Raw genomic sequence first — 25,042 nt, 5'->3', positions numbered from 1 at the left:
TGAGGCATGGTCAAGTAGTAAAAGTGTCATGGAGCTACAGCGATGCTCAAGGCCTCAGATAGATATGGATAAATAGGTGGGGATGAAAGTTACCACTCACTCAATGTATAGATGGCTGTTAGGGGAATACGTAAATGATAATATGATGCATGGTCTCAACTAGTAAAAATATCACGGAGTTATGGAGATGCTCCATGTCTCAGACAGATATGGATAAATAGGTGGGGATGAAAGTTACCGCTTACCAGATAGTAGAATAAGAACCTGTCTGAAGCATAAAGGGAATGCGGCAGGTTGAAAAAGATTATACACGTACACGTAGACACGGGAAGTTCACCCGGTTAAAATCTGAACAGTTCGTGAACGTTATGAAGGGTTAGAACGCATTATTATCATAGGGAAAAGGCAAGCTGAAAGAATGCTATATATTTGGGAAATCCAAGAAAGTTCAAACCTGGTTGTGCTTCAACATCGTCTGCTTCCGCAGGCTCTATTTCCTGAGGCTGTTGCTCTTCGTCAGGAATAATATCTTATGATGATGACAAAAGATATAGAAAAATGAAGAAAAGGAAGGAAAATCAATTTTCTTTGAAAGCACTGCATGAATGTTTCAGATTGTTATTGTTGCATCACAATAGAGGAGTTTAAGATGAGATCATCGTTAAAAACAACACGGCAGGAACAAAGTAATTCAAGATGAGAAGAAATGAGAAAAAAGTAAATGGGAAGTCTCAATGTATGGGCTGTTACGGGAATACGTCAAAAGGATTTATGTGGTTTCAAATAGTAAAACTATCAAGGAGTCACGGTGGTGTTCAAGGTCTCCGATGGATAACGAACAAGTGGGGAATATAGAAGAATATTACGTTACCACTTAGATTGTATAATTATATAGAAAACAATCGCAAGCATGAAGGTAGAAATATTTAAAGTATAGATAAGGGAAAGGCAATCTGCAAGTATAATATATGGGGAAATCCACGATATTTCAAACCTGGTTCTGCTAGAGCTTCGTCTGCTTCCACATGCTCTTCATCCAGAGGATGTTGCTTTTCATCAGGAATAATATCTTATGTGATGGCATAAGACATTAGAGAAGAAGGGAAGAATAAAGAAGAAAACTGAACTTTCTTTTAAAGATTCAGATTGTCATAATTCAGAAGGATGACATTAGTGGAGGAGTTTAAAATGAAATAATCTTTCTCAAGCAACAAGGTTAAGTAAGTAATGAGGGGAAATGAGAAAATACTAGAATGAAAAGCCTCAAAGTCACCACGACAAATGATGTCCGATCTCAGGTATTTAAGGGTGGTCTTAACCCTGGAATTATGGAAACTTTCGGGCTTCATAACTGCTAAATTATTAGTCTAAATAATATAAAAGTATACATTTTTAGACTGGAAATGACTTGCTGAATTCATCTGTGAGGTTAAATTTAGGCCAAAATGCTCATTTATGTAAAAAATCCCAAAAAAACGAGGTTTGTGGAAAAAAAAAATAAATGAAACGTAACAAAAAAATTGTTTGGCCAAAAATTTTTTTTTATTAATTTTAAAAACTAGATAAAAATATCTAGGGACCGGTTTTTTTTTTTTTTTTAATTTTGACCAACTTTGAGAAATTTGCACCAAAAATGGTCAAAAAATGCAAAATGTTCAAAAATATCATAAAAAAGCCTGATTTTCGCCCAAATTTCAAATATTTTTGGTGAAGTTGGTCAAAATTCACAAAAATGAAAAAACTGTCCCTAGATATTTTTATCTAGTTTTTAAAAATTAATAAAAAATCTTTTTGGCCAAACAATTTTTTGTTACGTTGCACGAAAAAAATTGGGCCAAAAAACCCGTTTTTTGGGATTTTCTCCAAAAATGAGCATTTTGGCCCAAATTGGACCTCACAGATGAATTCATCAAGTCATTTCCATTCTAAAAATGTATACTTTTATATTCTTTAGACTAATAATTTAGCAGTTATGAGGCCCGAAAGTTTTCATAATTCCAGGGTTCAGACCAACCTTAACGTATCACAGAGTTACCGACGTTTTCAAGATATCAGATGGGTATGGATAGAGAACATGTGGGGGATTATACATAAGCATCAATTATACAACTCATCAGGTTGTTGAATAAGAAAACTTCAAGCATGAAGGGAAAGGTAAAGGTTGAAAGAAATAAAGATAAAAGTTATGGGTATAAATTGAGAACATTGAGAAAAGATGCACGGTCTCAAGTGTTAATAGGATCACGAAGTCACAGAGATGTTTAAGGTCTAGATAGAAAGAGATAAACAAGTGGAGATGGAATGCTACCACTCACCAGATCGTAGAATACGGTATCAAGCATAAGGGAGAATGGCATATTTGATAAGATGTATACAAGTTATGGTTCAAAATATTCACGGGGGAAAGCTAATAACTGTAGACAGGCTCAAGAACACTGCATTATTACCATGTGGGAAAATGCAAGCTGAAAAGAATGATATATGGGGGAAATCCACGATATTTCAAACCTGGTTCTGCTTCAGCATCATCTCCTTCCGCGGGTTCTTCATGTTGCTGTTGCTCAGGAATAATATCTTATTTTGATGGTATAAGATAGTAGAGAAAAAGGAAGGAAATGTAACTTTTTTGGAAAAGGCTGCAGATTTAGATTGATATTAATCTGAAGGATGACATCAGTAGAGGAGTTTAAAATTGGAATCAAATTTGTCAAACTATAAGGCAGTAATTATGTAGTAAGAAGAAATGACAACAGGGTGAATGGAAAGCCTCAATATCATGATCGATGATATATGAACACGGCAACAAGAGAGATGCATAAAATGATGTCCGGTCTCAAAATCACGTAGCTACGGAGGTGTTCAAGAAGGATATTGATAGAGAGCAAGTGGGAATTATGAACATTATAGTTACCCTCACCAGATTCTTTAATGAGAACACGGTCTCAAGCATGGGAGGATAAGGGATATTAAATAATAAATAAATGTAGATATTTATATAGCGCTTTATGCCGTAAACAGCCTCAAAGCACTTTACATTTATTCCGCCGTCATTAGAATATGTCGGAACCACGTTTGCAGCCTACAAGTGGCCCAGGGATCCATCAGTACAACGACTGTGACTACCCCTAACAGCTTCCCATTGCACCTGGGTGGGGTGAGGTAAGCGAGGCAAAGCGAACCCACGCACGTCGAGCAAGCTCTCGGATTATGAGTCCAAGGCCTTAACCACTGAGCCACCGTATAAATGGGTATAAATGCAGGCAATTCATTATAAATGGGTATAAATGCAGGCAGTTCAAATATTATATGGTGTGTTGTACACAGTAGATGTATGGTCTCGAGATGGAGATGTTCAAGATTCACACAGAAAGAGATACACAAGTGGGGATGGAATGCTACCACGCTCCAGATTGTAGAATAATATAACGGTCTCAAGCATAAAGGAGAGTGATAGGTTGGAAAAGATATATATAAGTTATGGCACAGAAGGTTCACCAGGTCGAAATCTGAAAAGTTGATAACGGTAGAAAGGCTCAAGGAAACTGCATCATTATAGGGAAAATGCAAGCTGAAAAGACCGATATATGGGGAATCCACGAGAGTTCAAACCTGGTTCTACTTCACCATTATCTGCTTCGACAGGTTCTTCTACAAGAGGCTGCTGCTCTTCGTCGGGAGTAACATCTTTTAATGGCAAACGATATAGAGAAAAGAAAGAAAAGTGAGAGAAGGAAGCTAAGTTTTCTTTCCAATCGTTGTATTTATCACGCAGTATAAGAATATTGAAAGCATCATTCTCAATCAAAATCGGGAAACATGGCAAGCCTTAATAAGGTCATGGAGTACTTCAACAGGAAAATGTACAAAAGATGTCCAGGTTCAGGGTATTAGAAGTGTCAAAAGGGATTATCAAAGCCAGGTTCCAGATATATATTGATAACGAACAAGTGGTGATTATAGACGAACATTAATTTACCACTCACCAGATTCTTATGTATACAATGGTCTCAAACAAGGGGAAAGTGACATTTTGGAATAGATGTAATGCAGAATATTAATCGAGGGTATATTGTTAAGTAAAAAGGAGAGGTAACAGGTCAAAATATATCAAGGAAGCTCCAAAAAAAAAAAAAAAACACCAGTAGAATATGGGGTCAAAACCAAAAACCTTAGTTAGGCAGAAACCTTGTAAATGATTCTCAAGATGGTCACTGGATACATACAAGCTTATCATGGTTATGTCCCGTGACAATGCCAAATTCCACCTTACATACAAATGGGAGTATACGGTTCTCCATGTCAAAATCTGAACAGTTGATGGGGAAGACGGGCTTTAGAGGGGAGGAATATTATCATGGGCCTCGAAATGCAATCCCAATAGATTGATATATATGAGGAAAATCACGAAACGTCAAACCTGGTTCTGCCTCGACAAGCAGGTGTTGCTCTTCATCGGGAATAATATCTTATTTTCAAAGAAAAATATATTACCCGTAGTTGCATTGCAAACAATATGCAGGCATATTTTATCATGCAATTTGAAATTTATGCCAGGGATATTTATGCATCATTACCAAGTGGTAATGCATAAAGACAAATCTTAAAGCAAATACAACAAACTTTAGTCTTTCGTCTCTTATTAAACGAGGGTGCATGCTATAATAGGATAATATAAACACGAAGGTAGGCGGGTAAGAATGATGCATTGTGCTTTTCCATTTAAAATTCACACTACCTCTGTGGAAGATTTTCGATGGGGAGTATGAATTTCAAATGGAATGAACACATTAGGCAGCTCCATTTCAAACTCTCCCTCCCTCTGTGGAAGATTCAGATTGAATCTTTCTCAGTGGGTGTATGAAATTCAAGTGGAGCTGCCTGATGTGTTCATTCCATTTGAAATTCATAGTCCCCCTGTGGAAGAAATTTCCAAAATCTTTCACAGGGGTAGTGTGGATTTTAAATGGAATAGCCCATTATGGTGTCATATTAATCAAATTTACTATAATATGTATGAAAGAGAGTACTATATATATATATATATAATGTTGGGCGCAAACTTGAAAACGGGGAAATAAACTGGATGGATTATCAGTAAATTCCAAGATTCCGAGGTAAACTTCAAAATGCTATATATATGGGCTCGACAAGGCCGCATACACAATGGGAGTACCATTCCCAAGCATTAACGAATCAAACACGATTCGAACCTTCAACCTCAGCGCTTTCATATACTTCTTCAGGTTCTGGTTCGGGTTCTGGTTCCGGTTCCGGCTCTGGTTCGGGTTCTGGTTCAGGTGATGGTTCGCGCACGGGCTCGGGTGATGGTGCGCGCTCTACTCTTTCTGTTACAAATAATACAACATCACAATGACAATGTACAATGTGGCCATTCAAACACAGCAAAACATAAATACATGTATAATGCTTATTGTTACAGCGGAAGCAATTGAATTTAGAATCTTAAGCTTATTCATATGTTAGGAAACAGCCATAGAAACCTTCTGATGTCATAGTGGCATATTAGTGTACTCTTTGAGAGGTCCCGCGGTTTCTCATTCGGTACTTCGAGAACTAAAGAATTTGTCAAATATCAGAATACAGTAGCATAATAGTAATGGGACGGGTTGTAGATATCGCGGGTTCGTCTGTATGAGCAAGCTACACCGAGCACTGCATATAAAATCACACCACTGCATGCATCCATAGTATATTTATTATACCACTTCTTATTATCTATTATAACGCTACTATGGTACAAAACGGCAATATATATTATATTTTGATAAAAACAGCACGAGCAACAAAAAATAGCATTGCTAAAAGCCAAACTCCGTAGTTATTATCCATCATTATTATTATAAATATTTTATTTTATTACTTTCTGCCTTTCTATTATACTAATATTATATCTATATTTGTTTTTATGCTTAGTATTTCTATTATATTTCTATTTCTTCGCAATACATGCTTCTAAATAGCTCAGAAGTTAGTTAACGAAACCAGAACGCGCAACAGAAGGGGTTTCTTGTGTCATGTCATTTAAATTTGCAAGTTTTAATTATTTTGTCATTGTTTCTTAATGTTCTTTGACGTGACAATAGGATTCAACATAAAAAGTCCAGGTTTTGAAATATGTTCTCAAAATATCAAGAGCTATCTTAAGAACCACTGAACCAATACTACGCTTGTTTGTACCCATTTTAATCCATTTTGATTCCAAATATGGTTACGAAAATTTAAAATTCTGAAATGTTTAATTAAAAAAATGATGAATTTAACCATTCTAACATTAGTTTGAACTTTATCAGTGCAGGTTAAGTTGTTATGGTTAAAAATGTATGATACTGAATTTGATCAAAAATTAAAATTTTTGTTATTTCTTAATTGATATAAGTTGATGATTATAATAGATATTGGTAGATATTTATAAACAACACAGATTGTTGTGTGAATGAAATACAATGTTGCGAATCATGACAAAATTATTAGAAGCACGTAGAATATGGTATATAGTAGAAAGGCACCAAGACAACATTACAATAATATATGAGAGGGCATGGGTCAGGGGTCAGAGTTCAAAGCGAAACCCCTTATGATACACGTTCACGCACATATAAATTTATAGACTGTTTTCCAACTGTCACACAATGCACTATTCCCTAGAACTGTACTAAGTCAACCTCCGACATGGTTGCCTTAATTTCACTTTCTTTGATACGTTGGTTCCCTGCTTTTGTTTGGCTCATAATTTGAATTTCAAGTTAGTGTCATCTTCATGTTACAGGTGTAATGTGCACGGGAACAAGCGTATTTGTTGCGCCCAGGTACGAAGTTGACGCGCTCTAGGAATAATGCACCATGGGATAGTTAGGAAATAGCCTAGACGAACACACCTTCCGCAGGGGGTGGTTCGGCGGCTTTTCTCTTTGATCTCAGTCCCTTGAATGCGCCTTGAATTTTCAAGGCAGCTTTCTCTGTTTCTGGGTCGTCAAGATCTATGTCTATTTCCTCTTCTTTTTGTTGCCTGGGTTCTAGTGATAAAGGGAGAAACAAGTTCCACGATGGATATTATTGAGTTTAAATATGGCGCCACGCGCTCTAAACCAAAGATTGGTTAAGTTATATGACTTCTAATATTCACAATAGATATATCTATATTGCGATATAAGCTAATAAATGTGCATACTCCTTTTGATTATTTTGATTATTACACGTTTGTGTGTCTTAGAACCATAAGAGTTAAATGAAGTTTCAAAGTTGCACTCCTTGCACGTGTGACTTTATTGTCCAATCCCTCGCTGGTGATAAGCGATAGGCGTCTAATCAAATAAAATGGGCTGTTATGTCCTGCACGAACTACAATACGATCCGCTTGATTGGTCAAGAAAAATATCGCTCATCATAGGCCTACCAGCAATTAAACTATGACCAAATTTCACATGCACGCGTGACATTATGCAACGAAGGTCATTATGTCACTGAATACACCCCCCAGCTTGGTTGGATTATAGCTTTAATTTTGATATCTGTTTACCAGCTGGCGCCGTGGCTTAGCGGTTAAAGCGCCTGTCTAGTAAACAGGAGATCCCTGGTTCGAATCGGGCGGTGCCTTCATAATTTTTGAAATTATTTTTATTTTAAATAAGCCACCGTGCGCGTAATAGGTAGAATTTGGTAAAAAAGTAACCAAAATACCAACTATGGTAAAATTACGCTGAGATTAAGGACTGGAGGTCAATGTTGTCTCGTGGTTGAAGTAGGGCCTATGATTCTATTTAAATTATATAGACCTGTTGAAAGTTAAATTAAATTTTGTTAAAAAATTAGGGTGCTATGAACGTGTTTAAAGTGGGCGTCAACATATCAACAAATAGACATTATTTAAATAATTTAAACAACACAATAAAATCTGTTAAAGAAATAGCGAGAAAGAGAGTATTAATTTCCAACATTACGAAGGAAAGGTTGCAACCCCATGTCATATAACTAACTTCATGAACTTATGGGATTTAAATAGTGCCATTATCACGCTTTACAAAAGGGTAACAATAAACAGATAATACAACTTGTCACCCAGTAATGCTCAAAATCTGATTGTGATCAAAAAGCGCCGAAATCTGGACTTACAATTTTTTTTAAAGAATAATGAATTAAAATGTTGAGTAGGGTTGCAACCCCCTTATGAAATATGGGTGAAGTTTGATGTTATAAACAAAAGTGAAACACTGGACGAGTATAACGCTTCCCTAAAACTGAAACGGAGACAGTGATTATAATGAGATGAAGATAGACATTGTAATCTGATACACAATACAATGCAGCAGTAGTTATTATACTGTTGGAAAGAGACATTAATATGAGGAAGATGAATATGATTGTGTTATAGTTAGGAAAGAACATACGATTTCGCAGATGTATAGATGTGATGATAAAAAGACATTTGCTGTTTTAAAGGAGGATTTCGTGATCCTAGCATCCTCTTTTCATGACATTTTTCAGTAGATATCCACGAAAAAAGCTTATTTCCAAAATTTCAGTTGATTCCGATTTTGCGTTTGCGAGTTATGCATGATTATGTGTATTACACTGCTCCATAGACAATGTGTTCTGGTGCACCAGAACGAAATTCAAATTGGCGATATTTTTGCTAAACGAATTAATCTGCAAGAAATATTTGGTACATAAACATTATGTAGCCAGAGGTATCCAGTGGTGTAAAAATCTCAACTTTTTTGGGAAAAGTGGGGGATGAGGCTGTGGATCACGAAATGCCCCTTTAAGTATAGCTCCCGGTAGATAGTTTACCGTGTTTTAAATCCAAATATTCTTTCGAACACCTACTGTAATAGAGGCCGTCAGCCTTTCGCCATCTTGTGGGTACAAATGCTACGCGTGTTCATGCGTCGGACACTACGCGCAGGGCGCAGCTTGCCACGCAGCTGCTAGCTGTTATCACGCGTCATCACGCATGGAGATCGAACGACCATCGCAGCGTGTACCCACAAGATGGCGGCATATGACGTCACGCTGACGGCCTCTATTTGTCCAAAATGTATTAAAAGCAACTATCGCTATATGATTTAGCAAGTTGATTAATACCAGATGGGGTTTTCCATTTGAAATCAATACACCCAATACACCCCCTATGGAAATCTTAGCCTTGATCTTCCACACAGGGAGTGTGAATTTCAAATGTGATTACCAGAATGTTTGACCCCATTTGACATCTACACTCCCTGTGTGGGAGATAAAGGACATGTCTTCCAATGGGGATGTATGGATACCAATTGAATCAGGCCGTTACCACAATACGTCCATACGTGAATCACAAAGTACGAGGTACGATTTATGGCGATGTAGATTTACACCAAACACCGCCCTCTCCGTATAATGCCATTGAATGGTTTATAGTTACCATGAGATAATAACAACGCTCAGTACAAATACAATAGTTGATTAAATGATAATTATAGAACTTTTGAACCTCATAACTGCTAAATTGTTGGCCTGAAGTTTGTAAAAGTATACATATTTAGAATGGCAAATATTTCACAAATCCAAATTTGGCCAGAAATGCTCAGATTTAAATAAAAATCCCCCACAAAGCAGGTCTTTGACCAAAATGTTCTTATTTTTCTGAATTTTGATCAACTTCACCAAAATAGTTTAAATTTGGGCGAAAATTATGCTTTTTTTTATGACTTTTGAGCAAAATTAAGCAATTTTTTAAAACAATTTTTGGTAAAAATTTCTCAAAGCAGTTATGACGCCCAAAAGTTTCAATAATTCCAGGGTTAAGACTAACTTTTTATGGCCAAAACAACTGTTCGATTGTCCATTGATCCCCTCCAAGGGGCGAGGATGGTTGGTCGGATTCTTTATTTATATTACAGTAATTGTTTTTAAAGGTCATAACTAAAACATGTATGGACCGAATTAGCTTAATAAATTGCCCAAACAGGTATGAAGAAATTTAAGAAGAAAATTAGGGTTGGTAGCCTTTTGTATAGAAACACATTTTTCAGATGAGGACAATCAAACAATTTGTTTCACCTAAAAAAGATTAGATCATTGTACAGCAATGAAAGATGAGCAACAGATAACCACGGTCATGTTTAATTATTATTTCATGTTACTTAGTTATTCCATTCTATTTAAAAGCCACATCAAATGAACGTTATTCTAATTTTTAATAAATCAGGATTTTCTAAAGTCGCTGCCATATATAAAATCGGAATGTTGTAACTGACGTCAGAATAGAACCCACTGTGATTGGTTGCTGACCCGCGCAGTACTATGTCAGACACAACATTCAGAGTTTAATTCTAGCTGCGATTATAAATAGTATTTTATGTGTATTTGTTATTATAGGCGAGATAATAAAGTCGGTTCATGTGTCAGTTTTACTACCCAAAATTGGTAAAAGTTGCGGTATATTTGCACACATTTTACTAACTTTGGAGACTAGAGTTCAATGACTGTGTTTTCTTACAATAAAGCAAATTTCAAAGTTTTTAAGCTTATTTCGTGAATTACCTGTAAATTGTATTTAATAATTTAGTAAATTGTAGCAGTAAGTGGGCGACCCGGGAAGCGGGGTTCACAAATCATGAGCGCGCAACACGCACACCTTCAAGCAATCGCAATGTAACGCGCTAGAAAGGCGCTCACTACGGGACCATTTCCCGGATGCGGATAGTTCTATATAATTTGGTTCACTTCAAGTTCGGTAGTGACGTCAATGCTTTTTCGCAGTTGCGCTGCAAGCGTGCCGACAATTCAATAGATACAATACAATACAATTTAATTCAATAGATACAATGCCAAATTCTGAAAGTCGAATTTATTTCCGTAAGTTTGATACGTATGGACACTTTGTGTATTCCAAAAAAAGAAACGAACTATTAAATAATTAAGATGGCCTGATATGTAAGAAAACACATGACATTTTATCACTGCAGGGTATTGTATTCCACACCCAGTAATGAAGCACCTTCAGATTCCTTTTGCTCTGCTTTTTGCTGTTGCTTCTTCGCCTTAAAATTTTTAAATCCGGCTTGAATTTTACGGGCAGCTATTTCCGTTTCCGGGTCATCAAGGTCAATATCTATATCGTCTGCTGTAGCATGCAATGAAAAAATGTCAACGATTATAAGAATAATTGTACCACCTGAATTTGTTTTAATAAATAAGTGATCCGAGTCTGTTTCGATCGTATTTGCATATCTATCCAGTACTAATAGACACTTGTTGTGCAGGTGATAGGATCACGTGATCTTTACAATGACATGTAGTCTTTACTTAAACATCTATTTCAGGATCCATTGTTTCCCTGGTAGTCATGGCGACAGGTGGACATAATAACACCACTCTATTTATCATTAAATGCATCATTAAAAGTTGAATTGAACGCTGTAATTATTTTTAGGGAAAGTGATGATTGATTCTGAAATGATGACTTTTTATATGCCTACAGAAGCAAATGTTACCAATGTTATCAATTTTCAAAATACCTAACATTCACAGAAGCACCCCAAAAGGTGTGTACATGTCTGTATACCATCAAACTCATCAAAATCCCAGAAAATGAAATTTGTGAAAACGTTCAGTCAATGATGTGTTTAAGGTAAAAGAAGAAACGAAACAGTACAAGTATATTTACAAAGCGATATCAGATAAAATTAGGACTCGGCGACTTACTTCGTTCACTCCTTTCTTCCACCACATCTTCTTCTTCTGTTCTTCTTGACCGCCTACTGGTCCTACCACCTCCTGATGAGAAGACTTCATCACTATAACCTGATTTTTTTGTTGACGACCTTTGTGAGAGTTGAGCCCTTCTTTTAGCAGCGTCTTTAGCTAAAATATTAAACAAGGACAAGGAATAAAATTGAACGAATGAAATTTGTGCTGCAGTTTCATAACATGGAAAGGACAACCGGGGATGGATGGGCGGATGAAGGCCAGTTGTGGCGTACTGACCGAGAGGGCGGTGGGCGGGGAAAGTTGTTCCACTGGCTCATAATACCAGGACTGTGCTCTTAGCTTCAGTCTACCCAGTTAATCCCTGCTATACATGTAACTGAGGTAATGAAAGATGGGGAGATTTTTTGTGGCTATTATGGGGTTGTGATAAATTCATAGGCAACTTCTAGTCTAACATCCTCACTGGGCGGGAAAAAACTATTATGTACTTTTGGCCCTTGAACATGGATAAAGCCTTGTAGGTGTAGGCTTTATATTGAAGAAGTTGCTTGACTTGCTTCATCCATGTTCAAGGGCCAAAAGTACATGCAGGAAACACCTCATAATTTATTTTTGGCCCTTGAAAATGGATAGAGCCTTGTAGGTGTAGACTTTATATTGAATATTGTGCTTCATCCATGTATAAGGGCAACAAGTACAAATGAGGTTTTTCCCGCCCAGTGACGACATGCATTATTTTAGAATATTCCTTCCACAGTGATCACAACATGACTCGTGGTTATGTAACGATAATTGTGGCTCAGGGGTTGTGAAAAATTACAAGGAAATATTCAACTGAAGAGGTATCTTTGACACTCCTTCCATACATGAAACAATGACCACACCGGCACCACAGAGACCGTCACTGATTGTGGTTGTAACTTACATTGGACTGTGATCCTAGCCTCAGTCTCCACGGTGCCTTCCTTATTCTCTGCTACGCATGTGTATACACCAGCGTGCTCTAATTTGGCATTGTCAATTTCTAAGACAGCTAGACGATAGTTGAATGTTTGCTTATAGTCAGCATGAACCTTTTCGATTTCTTTGCCGTTGTGTAACCATATGACCTTGATAAAAATTGAGAGTGATGAAAGAATTTGACAAATGAAATTGTTATTAGGCATTGAAAGATTAACTGAACTTAGTCTGGAAGTTGTTAGATACAAAAATTATCACTAACACTAAAATGCTTCAATTCAAAGCGTTGCATATTAACATTAATGATTCCTACAGTTAATTTTTCATTCTACGTTTAAGCAAGATCAAATTTTGTCTATCAACAATACACATTATATACGACAACTATTGCATTAATAAATATGACAAAACACATTGATATAGTAGCATGAATTTAAAAGAAATCATTCTAGCAATAATATTAAAATGCCTGATTGTTTCATACATTCCATTGAAAGGGTTTAACTAGGCCTGTTTAGTATATTATAGTAACCAATAGTTTCTTTTTTCAGGCTTGACATCAAACGGCAGTTCAGTAAGTCTCACAAAAAATGCACCAAAATCTCTATGCATTAATGCATAGCGACTCCAAATAATTTTACCAGAGTACCAAAGCTGTTTTATTATTCTACTTACACACACAGCATTCAGATGTTGATCAAACTTTAAAGACGTTACATGTATTTGAAGACAACACATTGGTTATCATGACGATTCACTCAGCAGACGAGCAGACGACAGTTCAGACATTTAATCACCGTTCCCATCATGCACTATATCCATCGCCAATTCCAATGTCTACGCACATGGTTATTACGTATGTGATTGAATAAAAATGTACGCGGGCATTGAGAATAATGGCTAGTAAATAAAATCAGAATAGTGCATGACGGGAAGATGAAGAAATATCTAGAAACACCGCAGGATAGTCACGTGGTTAAAACTGCAAGCTACAGGTCTCTCAGTACAGTACCAGAGTTAGGTGAACCATGGTATAGTTTGAGAAGTGTTTGTTAGGCACGCCAGACTGGGGTTTCACCGAGTTAAGATCGGTATTTAGTTACACCACCTTTAGTTTGGTTCTGTAGCATTATTATAATTTGGTTCACCTCAAGTTCGGTAGTGACGTATGTGCGTATTTTTTTGCCGCTGTATCGAATCGCGCGCGTAAAGTTCAACGCGCTGAGTGTACGCGCACGCGTACAGAGGCGGTTTGGTGGCACGCTTGCGGCGCAACCGCGAAAAAGCAATGACGTCACTACCAAACTTGAGGTGAACCAAATTATAGTGCCCGAGGGGTACCGATGGATCTTTCTATCGTACCCTGAACATCACCATAATGCTATATCGTAATTATTTAAGAAAATTAACCGATAGCACTATCCAAGAATATGTTCGATACAATGTGTCACATGCGCAGAGTTCGATAGAAAGAGTCATCGGTACATATCGGGGACCGATAGCGCCAGAGGAACGAACTAAATGTAGTGCCGAAGTTGTTAATTGAAATAATTGAATGCTTTGACTTGTATGCATGCCTTCAAATTGGGAACGTTGGTTTGTTGGCAAAGCTCTTCTGTGTGAAATGCTTAATTGGTAGGTATTCATTTACTGAAAGTTCACTAACTTGAAATTAACATCTAATAGTAATATACAATGGGAAACGTGATGGTTTGAGTAATTTTCTTATCACGTTCAGAGGCATATGAAGTTCAGAGGACATAGAGGCACACAGGGAAATGTGAATTTTAGATAGGGATATTCTTAAATGTAGCCAAGTTGTTGGAGTTATCAATAAGCAATTTGTTTCACCAGTGGGAAGGGGGGGGGGGGGGGTAGTTGGCTGGACACAGATGTCCTCCGTGCCCCTACCGTGGCGCCGTCACTTATCACGTTAATGGTAACGCCAGGTTAAAATTATACAGACGTTAACTGTTTCTGTGTTTTTAAAACTCGGATCTGCGCCAAAGCTTTGAAGATTGGTCAAGCCAACGTAGCTAGTAAAAGATCATTGCAAGCTTATAAGAATGTGAAATAATCAATTTGATGGAAATTATTCGAGTAAAAAATTGTTTTCTAATCGATTCTATCACAGTCTAGACCAACAAGTACACAGTCAACTACAAGCCAAAGCATAAAATTTAATGTATTATAATGGGAGTATCCGGGTATGTTTTTGACTCATATCGTTGTGTTTTTGCAAACTGCAGAATTTGAAAGCATCAATTGGTAATGCAAGTTACGTTTGCATGTGTTTACACATTTGGCACTCAGGAGGTGAATAACAACCGTGCATCTATTTATGCTGTCAGTGCCGTTTTATGTTAACCCATGAGAACTGTCTGCCGATTGGCCAAAAAGAAGTTTTCATTATCAATTGAACCAATCAGTAACATTGTTAGAATAATTTCACCACACAAAAAAATTGGGGTGAATTATTTGCAAAGCCCCATTCTGATTGGTGATTAAAGTGAAGATATCATGTAATTGACCAATCAGAGGCAATGTTAGATCGGCAGGTAGTGCTTAGGAGGTACAGTTCTGTTGTTGTTGCATCGATTCTTATTACATGTTTTTTTCCGCAGGATCGCGCTATGAAATTGAAATGCTGTTTTCAGCAGCCAATCAGAATCAGACAATACTCTTATTATACATAATTTTGTTATCGCATCAAGTTAAAGTCTAAGCTCTAAGCGATGAACAGAAATTATCGCGTAACTATAATTTCATCGTGTAAACTAAACGCAGAGATATCCCAATAGATGATTTCTTAATTCGGCATTGCAAAAAGAAACATACACTATCAAAACTGGGCAATTTGTTTATTACCAACACTGATCAACAACAAACGCCTGAATATGTTGAGTTGTTAATAAACACTTAAAAAAAAGGTACGTTCCCCTTTGCATACACCTGGTGACGTGTGCCAAGACCCATTTTGTGGGCAAAATCAGGTCAAATGTAAAAGGAACTTACTTTTTTTGAAGTGTTTAGTTGAACCAATGTTGGATAAAGCATACCCAATGCTTCTACCGTGTTATAAACTAATGTTTTTGACAATTAGTTCACCAGTAAGGTACCTTTGGTTCTGGGTAACCGCTAGCTATACAGCTTAATCTAACATTGTCGTTCTCTTGCAGATCACGTGGACGAAGTCTAAAATCGAAGTTTGGTTTACACTCTGGCCTTGATACTGGCTCAAATTTCTTTTCTCTGATAAGGTAAGAAACATGTGACTTAAACTATTAATGTGGTTAGCTAATATTCTGGACCAGACCCATCATCGAATCTTGACAAGATGATAGATAATTATATCAAGCAATCTGACACCAGGATTCCAAATATAAGGTGTGCAAAATCTACTATAAGGTGTTTGTTATAGCTCGTGGCACATTTCGTTATTAAAAGACATGTGTTTTTAATGATACTTGAATTTTCAAATATCTAAATTGAACTATGACTTTGAAATTTAACAACACTATGAATTTGAAATTTAACAACATTTTGTTGTGACAAAATTGGACACAACTCTGAGACCTATTTCTATTATTCCGATATTCAATGTAAAAAGTACTGCCTTAAAGTGATGGTTCGAAGAAGGTTCAAGTGTACAATATGTTGCTTACTTAATGAAAATTTAGAGAGAGAGAGAAGATTATTTTTGAAGTTCAGACTTACCTAACTTTTGGTTTGAGTGGTTGCTTAAGAGGATCGGCTGTCAGGGCAAAGTGGGAGAAAAGGAAAGAAGCAAACAAGTTATTTCAACTTTTCATCTTAAAATGATACAAGAAATCACCTATTTAACATTTAAAAAACCTAAAAGCATTCCCGATCATACTGTAATACTATCAATCAAATGACGTCATCAGTGATGAATATGACGTCACCAGTGATGAATATCCCGATTGTAGATAAGTTATCACAGCATCCCCATCTGCTGAAGACGCTAGTCAGACTAGTGAAAACGTTCCACGTGAGCGAAAAATAGTGTAATGTCGAAGGTAAAATCTTTATTCATTCCTGATCAATTATTAACTAATTTTGAGCCATATGAGCTATTAGGGATATTCCACTGAAATGATTCTTAAAACAAACCTACCCAGTGTTTGCCCAGCAAAATAAGAACATTTTATAGAAAACATTTACAAACTGTATAAAACATTTAATTTACATCAAAAAACATTTGTGAAAACTTATGCAAAAGGTTCTAAAATTATTATTGTCATTGTTAACACTGCTATTGCATGTACGTGTTTTAAACATTTAAGCCTAAACATTTAACCAAAACGTTTGCCGAAAATATTTTTAAAATGCTGTTGTAGCATTATTTCATATCAAACGCTTTATATAATTCGACATTTATCAAATCATATCATATTTTGACCAAAATGTAAATGTGTTTATAACACCTTTATTAGCTTTTAAGAACATGTTTGTGTTTGCTGGAGGGTCTTCTATAACAACTTGTCTCATCCATATGTTATCCAGCAATTGTGTTATTTATGTTGGCTCAACTTGCATTTTTACAACATCACTACTCACGTGTTACACTAAGATTTACAGTACATGAGATTTCGCCAAATGAGTTCTTAGCATGTACTACGTAGCTGCCTGCATCGTCCAGTGCTGTCTTTCCGATGCTTAATGTGTACGTTATATCGCTCTGTTTGGTCTTGTGTTTTAGACTCGGCTTGATGTCGTTCTGATTTCTTTGCCTAAGCAAAAGATAATGGTGATTATAATATATACAGAAAAAACTAATGGGGAAAAATTAAAGAACAATGGATTAAAGAACAATGGAGTATAACGGTGAACTTTTAAATAGGAAACATGCTCAAAGAGGCAAATGTGTGCATAATGTCCGACGAAGCGGACATGATGCCCTAGTCATTATCGACAAAATGATTTTTAAATCCCGCATTCTTTTTGACTCACGAATAATGAATTGTTATCCATTCAGGATATATTCATTATGGCCTGACATTAAAGGGGTTATATTATTATGATGTCAACGGTAATATTAAAACAAGTCTACTTAAGGGCTGGGGTATGAACGTTTGGACAGTATTTATTGTGGGACATTAGTGCACATCAGACATATCGAATTGCATTCTGAATACGAAGAATGTCTTTCTGATATCAAATAATTTTGATTGTTTGAAATTCGCAATGTAATACACATTTTATGGCAAATGATTAAAAATTGATATTTTTGATATTTAACAGTACTCGAAGTAAACTTTATAAATCTGATGATTTATACTTAAAATGTATGTAGGTGAGATGAAAAGCCGACGATCAATTGAAAATTTTGACCTTTCGTATTGAAGATATGAATTTTTTCCCAAAACACCAACAAAAATTAGGTCTTTTGGGAAAAAAAAACCATATCTTCAATATGAAAGGTCAAAATTTTCAATTGATCGTCGGCTTTTCCTCCCAGCTACATACACTTTAAGAATATATCATTAGAGTTATAAAATTTACTTCGAGGACTATTATATATCAAAATGTGAAAAATATCAAATTTTAATAATTTGTCATAAAATTTGTATTATATCGTGAATTTCAAAAATTAAAATTATTTGATATCAGAAAGACATTCTTCGTATTCAGAATGCAATTCGATATGTCTGATGTGCTCTCATGTCCCACAAAAATACTGTCGAAACGCTCAAAACGCTCATTCCAGATCCCTTAAAGTTGACTATAATGGGCTATTCAGATGTATTCTGCACCCCCTATGGAAGACATTTAAAAAAATACAATTCCAGCTGGAATTGAGATGTGTCTTGAATTCCAGCAGTCATTTTTAGCAAAGATTCCGGCTGGAGGGTATGGAAGACATTGAGATTAGGTGAAATTCCGGCTGCTAAAATAAACAAAAAAATAAGAGTGGGGATTGTGAAAGGCCATGATGTGCCTATGGAAGACATTCACATTTCTTAATATTCCGGCTGGAAAATGGTCAAAAATGCTCCAATTCCAGCAGAATCTTCACTTATGATCACCATCTCGATTAACCTATGAAAGACATTTACTTGAATTCTGGCTGGAAACAAAAAATGTTCTAATTCCAGCTGGAACCCTATGGAAGACATCTACATTTACGTGAATTCCGGCTGGCTGGCCATATTAGACATATTACCACAATTCCGGCAGTGTCTTCCATGGGTTTTTCCTGACATGTGAATTCCGGCTGTCAATTTAGCCCCGAATTCCGGAAGTGTCTTCCATAGGGGGGGTGCGGAATACATCTGGAATAGCCCAATCTGTTCCTATCTAAACACGTGACGTGCAGATAAAAGCAAAACGTATTTTAACTTCCAAAAAGCGTCAACATCGCCCTCTGTTGATAAAAATAATACTATACAATAACTTGGATGCTATTTCGGTACTATGCCGAAATCACAACAATATGTAATCATTTGAAATCATTTTCTGTTACCAACCATGAAAAGCTTACCATGTTACTACTGGTTCAGTTACTGCAGCTACTTGACACTCGAACTTGGCATCCCTGTCTTCCATTACGAAGCCTTCCTTGGGTTTCTTGACAAACCTGGGCTTGCAATCACGACGGTCTGAAAGAGAAATACGTGATTTTGGTTAGATATCATACAAATCATATTTTAGGTATGATCATTTGATTTAACCAACCCAGGATAAAAAAATAGGCTCAACCTAATAGCAACTTATTGTTATCAATCGTAAATCTACTTTGAAATATGCTTTCTGTCGTAATTTCATTTTATGTATTGCGCCTGTCAGATTTTGCTGCCAATGACGAGCCTTGCTTGCGTCCTTTTGTCTGCGTGAATTACGCCGCTTAGCGACAAGACAGTATAGAACCAGCAGAAGAATCTTAGCAGGTGATCAACTCTCTCTTTGTGTGTGCGAATTACTTACAAAATATGAAATATCGCACATGCCACAATGATTCTGTCGTAATTTTTTAAAAGTTTGTAGTGAGCATGTAAGATCACCATGAAACAGAATTTATGTAAACATATAAGTAGTCAAAATCTCTGAATATCCCAGTGAGATACGGTAAGAAACACGTAATTCCCGTTTCTCTCTCGTAAGCAATGACATATTTGTTTTTGACCAATGAAAAAGCGCGATTTTTGCTGTTAAGGAAACCGGTTGGTCAAACATTAGTAACTCGTCGCACAGCGAGCAAGTATACATTTAACTTAAAATAAAACATTACGTAATTACCCATTCCCACATCTCTGTGGAAGTCTTTCTCTTGTGGCCTGTTCCTCCTATGTGCAGATGTGTCGCCAAGACGACCAATACCAAGTATATGATCTCCACACTGCGGATATTAAAAAACAAGGGCCACACATAAGAAATTGAGACAAGATGACAAAAAACACAATCCGCATTGTAACTTCCTGTTTTTGAGAGTAATTTTGGGACACTTTGACCTCTGACATATCGAGGAAAATTATTATTCATTCATTAGTGTAATAATGTTATCATTTTACAACATTTTTTAAAAATAATTAATTTATGAAATAATATTTTTTTAACAATTTTTATTCTAGTAAAACATTTTAAATAATATATTGTGTACGCACAAAAACCCCCTATTTTTTGATAGGTCAGTGGGCAAAGTGTCCCAAAACTGCAAAAACTCTCCCACAATGCATTGTAAATTTTAATGCCGATTTGGCTTATAAACACAATGAAACTTTTCACAAAATGCATGGTTTTAATGTTGTGTATTTCAGGTCACTAAATAACCAAGTTGTCTTTAAGTTTAATACTAAATGTTCAACAATATACTTTTTGACTAAGTATTTTTTTTTTATCAATACAATTTTCCATTCAGTGATTTGCTCATCAGGACGATCGTAAAAATCATTAGAATTCAGATTTTTGTACCTTTTCATTGTCATAGATGTGCTAATATAGCCTGCTAGTGGTTTATTCGAAAGCCACGTATTTAAAAATAAGGCATTTACACGAATCTATAATTTGTATACTGACAGTATATAAATTAGCTAAATATATTTGAGCGGGGCTTCAACTTTGTCAATACTTCTGTTTTCTTCGTTTTTTCCAAATTCTCTATACCAAAATGACAATTTGAATGACTTATCCTTCACTTTTAAGCAATTAATAAATAATTTAATTTTTTTTATACTTGGGCTGGATCACTGAAATGGGACTTTAATACCATAATTCTTCCTATAATAAAGGTGATACATTGCTGATAAATACATACAAGTTAGCCAGATGCAAGGAACAGCTGTCTGCGTTGGTCTGTTAGAATGCGATCGCGTAACAATTAGATTACAGGTGTTATAATTGTGTCCCCCTGTCTATTATTGTAATACTACATTTTTTGAATTCCTTACCAGCCAGCCAGGTGCAAGGAACAACTTTCTGTGTAGGTCTGTTGGAATGCGATTGCGTGAATATTTGCTGGGATCCTGAAAAATAAGAAAGGAATTAAAATCAAGAGCCGTTAGTGATTTTTACAATTCATTATGAAGCACGAAAACTACTTTAAAATGGTTCATTTGGTAAAATGTTCATACTACTGTACTATCGTAAAAAGGCACGTCTTTGAAATCACAACATAAGCGTAATAGGCGATCATATTAAAATGCTATATTTGGATACTAAATTATGCATAAAATGAAATTTAATTTCAAAGATATTGAAAGTGATTTAAGAGTACATGTACTCGGTAACAATAAAAATGCCTTTATATCGCTTGACATAGAAAAAACAAATCAAATTATGATTAGAAGAAAAGTTATTATAAATATTATCTTTTGTTTACCTGAAGCCATGGGTGATCCAATGCCTCATAGGCTGTCATTCTTGAACTGTGAAAGAGAAATGTGCAAATGTTAAGCACTAAATGATTAAATATTTATATAATGAAGGTATAGTTTATATCTTGCGGTATTGTTTATATTTTGTCTTGCAGCTATCATTTCATATAACACAAGCAATCTCAAAAGGTTGATGAATTCGACAACTTTGCAGTCTGAATTAGTCTCACACACATATGAAAGCAACAACAATTTACCAAATGATTTTTAGCTGTCTTTACTGCAGTTTAATCTAAACTCAGTTGCTGACAATTACTGGCATTTATAGGCTGTCAGCAGTTTTGCCGTTTTAGCACGAAAATGCACATTGTCATGACCATATTTGGAATCAGCATGAAATATGCATTAAAATGAGTTCAAACAAGCCTAGTTCAGTGGTCCTTGAGTTAACTCTTGATATTTTGAGAAAATATCTCGAAACGTTTGATGTTAAAACCTATGGCTAGCAGGAAGAGCATTAAAACAATGCACTGAAATGAAACCGCACAGCAGAAAATTAAGTCTTTTCATTTGCATTGCATGAAATTGAGCTCAATGACACATGGATCTTGTTATACTGTACCTTATATGGTGGTCATTGTTCATAATAGTGTCAGTTATATCAGGGACCGTGTATAAAAGGACTGGAAACGGGATTATTGATAGCTATTGTCAAGCTATTGTTATCAGATTATCTTTCACGACCTTCGATTGTATGCGAGTTGCGCCGAGGGCGCGATATTTGAATTTTATTATTTACTCATGTTGCTCTACAAAATATCAAAAACACATCAAAGTATTCCAATATCTTTTTAAGTTATGACAAATTGTGTAAAATGTCTATCCTTTGTCGAAAATAATTTCTGTGTAGCATCAAGAATCATTTACATAGGATTTTAGAGACAAAATGTGATAACTTTGTGGAGATACAGAATGCTAGAACAAACAAAATTATATTTTTTCTGGAATGTGTACACCGTACGCTTGGTATTCCTACTGATTTCGATACTGAAATAATTCTTAAGATGATGTTCTTTGAAGATTTATGTTGGCATTTCTAGAGTCTGTCATTATACTAGCAAACATGTAGGCTCATTTCGCAATGTACAAGACAAGCCAAGCGCAGTGTTGTAACTGTGCTTGGATTCGTACTAGGGTCTATTGATCAACGTATTATTCATGCTTGCTCAACTGAGGATAATTTGTAAACCAGCAACTCGCATGGTACAATGGATGGAAGGCGTTTCCAGTCCCTCCATACAAGGTCCCTGGTTATATATATTGGTAGATCCCAATATCTTAGACCTACAGTCAAAGTAATTGTCTCAATTTAAATTAATTCTAATCTTACGGATTAGACTAATGAAAATGGAGGATCATTAGTTTCTAATAGCTTCTAATAGTTTCTAATAAAGGACGAGGTCGATTTCATTACTCATTATGTGGAGCTTCATATTGTCCTTTCCAAGGGCGCTGTGCTTGGTTAAAATATGCTTTCATTATAAGCAGTTAGAAATCACGTAGGATTGTTGATACAAGTATGCACATATAAATTATTAGACTTTTGTAAAACATAATTCTGCTCCACGCGAATCCAGAATATGACGAGAAATACTAAATATTTAATTATTAAGCCAATACCCTTGGTATAGATAAACTCCCAATCTTGTTCAAGAAAAAGTGTATCATTTATTCAAAATAATTAAAATGTTGGTAAGAGCGAAAATGTGATGAAGGTGGCAATCGGAAACTCACAAATTAATTTCCGCTAACCTTACGTCATTGTACGTGCTGGTTATTAATTAACTCTCTTCACGCGGGTGTCGACTGCAGACGACAAGTTTAAAAAAAAAAAAAAAATAAAAAAATTCAGAAATGTACATTTTCATGACCATATTTGGAATCAGCATGAAAAATGCATTAAAATGAGTACAAACAAGCCTAGTATTGAATCAGTAGTTCTTAAGATAGCTCTTGATATGTTGAGAAAATATTTCAAAACTTTTTCCGTTGAAGCGCATGGCTAGCACGCGGAGCATTAAGACTAAAATACAATGATTGGAATTGCACTAATTCTTTGGTGTGGAAGGTGTCGCACAGCTATTAAAAAAGCACACATGTATACTTTCAATCCCTCTTTTCTATATTCAGATTTGAACGTACTCTTTGTCTTTAAGAAGCAGCCTTGAGATGAAGTCCTTGCCCTCATCAGAGATAGGTCTAAAGGCGTTCTTATCAAACTCCCAGGCAGCTCTTCTGATGTTATCTTCATCGTGATCAAACGGATGAATACCACTCAATCTGCAAGAAGTAAACAAACAATAATGTCATGAAGTGAAGGCGGTAATTAAGAAAAATTAACCCATTGTTATATGAGATGTTGATGTTATTCATTAGCACTACTTTCGGGGTCTGTTGCTATATAGTATACTATCCAGAGAGGTTGCGTCTGACGCGCTCGATTGAACGACTCGCGCTACGCGCTCGGTTCCTCGCGCTACGCGCTCGCTAAGTCCGTGAGGGCCACAGACTGCGGCTAGTTATTCATATGCTACTATTTCACAGTATAACGAGTCATATTACAGCTATTTCGATAAAGATATATTTATTTATAAAATTCAGGCTTTGCCTACTTAACACAGAATTTAACTACTATATCCCAGAAGTAAACCATCAAGGGCATGCCGCTCTTAATGCGACATACAATGAAAAAGGTAAGGAACTGATTTTTGGCGGTAATAATATTTGATCACCACTTTGCTACTTAAAACCATAATGTGTGATTTGCTTCACAGCGACGCCCTCAATTTTACTCGGATTTCTACTTTTTGCATAATTATAATGCCCAGTGGTATATTAAAATACCACGTAAAAAAGACTAAGCCTGAAGTGCTTTAATAACAGTAAAATTTAACTTTTTGTATTAAAACCGGGTCGACCCGGTTTTATTCAGAGTTCAACGATCGAGTACTTGCTAACATGTACCGTGGATGTCAGCTTGCATGTACATACGTCGAGCGCGATGCTCCGTGTAGTTACATGTAATACGATTGGCGAGCGTAGTACACGCATTGTAGGCGTTGGAATGAATCGCAATTTTCTTCGTTATACCTCATTTGTTTGGCTCGAAATTAAAAGGGGATAATGCTTTAATAGACTTATTGCCCTATATCTCTGCTTTGGCGCATCAACAAAACATGACACTCATGCATACTGCCAGTAAATCAAAGTCGAGATTAAGAATACCTAGACAGACCTTTTCTACAATTCGCGCGACAATTTGGTGTTACCACGTTCCCAAATCAATAATAAAAGTTACAACATGTGTTGGTAACACAACACTACTAATAGTTATCCATGCTAAACCAGGAATTGGCAAAATAACTTTGCTATTGAAAAATATGTCTGAACCACGTTTGCTGCCTACAAATGGCGCAGGGTTCATCAGTACAAAGACTGTGACTACCCCTAACAGCTTCCCATTGCACCTGAGTGGGGTG

The 25,042-nt window shown here is 36.0% G+C and overlaps 1 non-coding gene and 1 pseudogene across 1 annotated transcript; one reads left to right on the top strand and one right to left on the bottom strand.

Moving 5' to 3' along the window:
• The window catches only part of LOC140163065 (twitchin-like), a 213,033-nt pseudogene that overhangs the window by 9,014 nt on the left and 178,977 nt on the right, over window positions 1–25,042 (bottom strand).
• Window positions 7,543–7,614, top strand: Trnat-agu (transfer RNA threonine (anticodon AGU)). The gene has a single exon. It is a non-coding gene; the product is annotated as a tRNA-Thr (tRNA).

The sequence above is a fragment of the Amphiura filiformis genome, chromosome 10 (assembly GCF_039555335.1).
Source record: "Amphiura filiformis chromosome 10, Afil_fr2py, whole genome shotgun sequence".
Taxonomy (NCBI): Eukaryota; Metazoa; Echinodermata; class Ophiuroidea; order Amphilepidida; family Amphiuridae; genus Amphiura; species Amphiura filiformis.
Note: the sequence above shows the minus strand (reverse complement) of the source record. Positions and strands in the feature narration are given on the sequence as shown.